Below are 4,578 nucleotides of genomic sequence, written 5' to 3' on the forward strand. Positions count from 1 at the left end.
CACCCCCCTGCGGCCCCGCCCACGCCGCGTGACGCACAAAGCCCCGCCCACCGCCCCGCGCACCCCGCCCGGACCCCGCCCGGGCCGGTCGGCGAAGTCGGCCTTCTGCTCCCCAAACTGGCCAGCCCGAGGTCTCCTGGGCGTCCTCTCCTTCCTCACTGCCCCCAGCACTCCCCCCAGCACTTCACTTCACCCCGTTTCCTGCACCCCAACTTCTCCAGACACCTTTCCCCTGTCCCTTCAGGCTCCCGCCCTGCCAGGTCTCTGGCGCGTGGACCCTTGGGAGTTGTAGTTTGCTTTGCTGGCGGCCGACAGGTTGAGGAGGCCAAGGACAAAGGAGCATTCGAGACTACATCTCCCAGTGGACTTAGCGCGCTGGAGGGTAAGGGGTGGTTCTAATCCGGCGGCCGCTGGGGACCCCTGGCGGGGGTGCAGGCTGCATCAGCCTAGGCGAGTGCTGATTCACCGCCCCGCCCCAGAATCTCCCGGCAGTTACACCGGGTGGGGCAAGGGCCTGATCCTACACCCTGTCAAAGAGATACAGAAACCGGGCACGGAGGGCAACACGGAAGGGTGGTGGCAGAGAATGGGGACGCCCACTGTAGATCCAAATTGTCAAGCCGCCCGACTGGTGAAAGGCTGAATTAGGGGGCCAAACCCTACGGAATTGTCACCTCCACCCTCCAAAGGTTCCAGTTACCCACCCCACCTTGAGGTCCTTGGTCCTGACATGGAAGGACAAATACTGGCTGGGCATCCTGTTAATTTCCAGAAAGGATGCAGCTGTCTACAGGCTGACCCTAGAGAGCCCCTTCTTCCGATTCAGGGAGGGCTGAAGATTGAATTCAGTTACTGAGAACCTGACATTGGGCTGTGTAGGAGGGTTGGTTACCCGACCCGACTCTCCCCACTTAAAACATGTACACTGGTTTTAAGGTCGCCTGTTCTTGCTCATATGTTTCTCTTTTCGATTTTGGGAGTAGTCCATGTACCTCATAGTTGGCTACATTTTTTCCTCTTTTTTGGCTATATATTTTATTGACTCCAACAATTTTCTTTTTTTTTAAGAATTATTTTTATTTTATTTATTCATTCATTTTTAATTTGACCAGAGAGAGACAAAGAGAGAAATAAACAGAGGGAAAGTGAGAAAGCAAGCCACCAGGTCCAGGACTCAAACCATGGTCAACCAAGTTGGAGTGTCCAGGGCCTTAACCACCACACCACCCACTGCTCCCCCGACTCCAATAATTTTCCATGGAGTGCCTACTATGTTATAAGCACTGCTCTAAGCAAAAGGATACAGTCCTGAACAAAACAGACAAAAATCCCTGCCCAAGAAAACAGACAAGATAAAAATAAATATGTATACAGCAATAAGCAGTAAAATAATAATAATAATAACAAAGGAGGGGATAGGCAGTATGAGAACCAAGAATCAAAGAGTTTCTGTGAGGGAATATTCCAGGCTCCACGCTAGATGCTGGAGGAACCCCGTCCTCCAGGAATTTAAAATGTATTAAGTGCTGGAAATATGTAATATTTAAAAGTTATTTCAGGCTGAATAGAAAGAGGATCTGAAAAGCTTCTCCAGGGAGGCTGGTAAGGTTTCCAAGCCAGCCCTTAAAGGATTGGAGGATCTGAGAGCCAGCAGAGGGCATAGGCAGCAAGACAGGGCAAGTTCCTCCCTGACATACTGCATTTATTGATAGGCAAAAATTTGCTGCGTCTAGTGTCTCCAGTGATGTGTAATGGAGCTGGGGGTGGAGTTGGGAGCCAGAACATGAAGGGCACTAAATGTAAGGCAAAGGAGTTACATTTTTATTCTGAAATAAATAGGAAGCCTGTGAGAGACACTAGCGATGGCAGAAAACAATCAGATTTGTGTTTCATTTTTTTAAAGAATTACTTTATTTAAATTTATTTATTTTTTAAATTTGACCAGAAAGGAACAGAGTGAGAGAGAGAGAGAAAGCAAGCGCCCAGGTCCAGGACTTGAACCTCAGTCAGCCATGTGGGAATCCATCACCCTTAACCACTATGCCACCTGCCGGCCTCATATTTGTGTTTCATTTTGTCATCAGCATTGACTGTTCAGTGCCAGGACAGTATTCGGCACATGTAAGTCCATAAAACATAAAAGAAAGGAATGAATGAATGAATGAATGCACTTTGAGGAGACTGGTCTGGCAGGAGTATAGGAGATGGACCGAGTGGGTAGAGTCTAGAAATAGTTTTCTCCCCCTCCTCCAACTAAGATCTGGCCTGGCCCCTCTTCTCTTACCACACCACCCAGCAAAATGCAATCCCTGCTGGTGAATAAACCCTCCCACTTCCTTCTGTCTCTCGCATGAGTGTTCGCCAAGTCATTCCTCTTTTCTCTCCTTCCCACAGGCCAGGCCTGAACCTCTCTGGCCTAGACATCATAGATCCATGGGAATGAGCTTTGTGTGGATTAAACACGTCAGTGATTGAGGCCCCAGATGCCAAATCTCAGGATCTTCCTGACATATTCAGGCTATTCAGGCTGCTCTCTGACCTCTCCACCTCAGTTCTCAATTCCTTCCCCTAGCCTAATACACTAAAAGAGGAAAGGGAAAAAAAAAGAAAAAAGAAGAAAAAACAAAACAAAACCATAGCTCAGCCAAATCTGTATGGGAAAAAGTGAAGTAGATGCAAAGAAAAGGATGTTTCAAAGCCAAACAGAAATGACATCCGCAGTCTCCTCATCGAGGCTTCCCTCCAGTGGTGCAGGAGAGAGATGCCCCTGCCTTTCTTTCCCTTATGATTCTTGACAGCTCTGAGTTTAAGGCTGCAGCTGCCCAGCAGCCCCTGGCTCTTCAGAGGGTTGCTTCAGAGGCATGACAACACGATACAGAGTTAATGGCTTCATCTCCTGGCTGCTTCCTCCACCGCTTGATCGTGCTGAAAGAAACCTGGAGTGGGGAGGTAGAGAACTAGCACTTTGCCTTCTGCCTGGATCTCAGCTCTGTGTGCAAGGCCTGTCCCTTCTTTGGGTCTCCATTTCCCCACCTTTAAAGTGAGAAATTAAACGAAATAAATGAGCACTAAGTGCCCCACCCAGCTGTGATGAGTCATAGTTTTAGATTCAACTTGTTCCTCTGAAATGAAAGCTACTGGTATTCTTCGGCAGCGGAAACAGCGGGTCTGTGCCTGCAGACCCGAGAGACAGATGGTCAGAGCCCAAGAGTTGAGAGGCTCACGATTGTCTTTATTTTTGAGTCCAGGAAGTTGAAACACAGACCGGTTGTGTGTGAGCCAAAGGTCACATAGCCATTGATGACAGAGCTCGAACTCAAACCCAGGCAGACCTTCTGGACTCCCAGTAGAAAAGGTGCCGCTCCCTGCCCAGACTGTGAGGATCCACCGCCTTGGCACCCACTCAAGATAGGAGGGGCCTTGCCTTCTGGTGAGCACCTCACACAAGGGCACCCTCCAACCCCTTCTCGGCACAGAGGACATGACCTTTTAAATGCATCCTTTCTGGTTGAGTTGGCAGACAAGCAGCCAGCCAGGGACGGTAGTGTCCTGCTGTTTCTGTGCAGTCTTAAGTCACCACAGCCCCATCCCCGGCTCCCGGCTTCCTCCTGCAGCTGGAAAGGTCCTCTATTAGTGCAGAGGCAGTAGTAGCAACGGCAGCGGCAGCAGCATCTTCTGAAGCCAACCATCCATGCTCCCCACCCTGTCCTCTGGGAACACTTCCCCATTACTGTCGCTGCCCTAGCCGGCTAGCCTGCAGTAGGGGTAGAGAGCATGCTGGATTCAGATACAAAGGATCGTGGAGACATCTCAGTGAATTGCCTCTGCTTCTGAGGACACTGGGCCAGTGGAAGAGGCCTGTGCTGGGAGGTAGGATTCACAGGCGAAAGCCCTAATTTTGCCATCAATCTATCTTGCTGGGTGACCTTACGCAAGTTGCTTTACCTCTCTGGGCCTCAGATTGCACATCTATAAAATAAAGTAATTAGATGGATGCTTTTTTAAAAAAAATAATTGTTTTATTTAACTTTATTTATTTTATTGTCTCCCCAGAGAAGGACAGAGAAAGAGAGAGAGAAAGAGAGCAAGGCTGCTAGGTCTGGGATTCAAACCATGCTCGGCTATGTGGGAGTCCAGTGCCTTTAACCACCACACCACCTGCCAGCCCCTGGATGGATACTTTTTAAGCTCTTCCAGTCTACAGCAAGTTTTCAATGAATTGCCCTGTCTCAGTATTTTCCTATCCTCACCAGTGAAAGATCTTTTACTTTAATTTTTTAATTTTGCCAGAGGGCATGTGCACTTGCCAGAGAAAGAGAGAACAAGAGGGAGAAAGCAATCCCCAATAGAGCATGATCATTTCTCCCCTGTTTCTCTATACTGTCTGGATTTGAGGCACGCATGCACACGTACCTGGAATATTTTTAAAGCCACTGGGGCCAGGATTTGTGCAGTTGCCCATGTGGGATCTGGCTGCCTTAACCATCAGGCCACACTCCACCTTCTCTTACCTTCTTTTCACAGCCTTTTCAAAAACTGTTGAGAACTTTTAGTTCCACCACTGTGTTTTTAAAGAAT

The sequence above is a fragment of the Tupaia chinensis genome, unplaced genomic scaffold (genome assembly GCF_000334495.1).
Source record: "Tupaia chinensis unplaced genomic scaffold, TupChi_1.0 Scaffold000465_1, whole genome shotgun sequence".
Taxonomy (NCBI): Eukaryota; Metazoa; Chordata; class Mammalia; order Scandentia; family Tupaiidae; genus Tupaia; species Tupaia belangeri.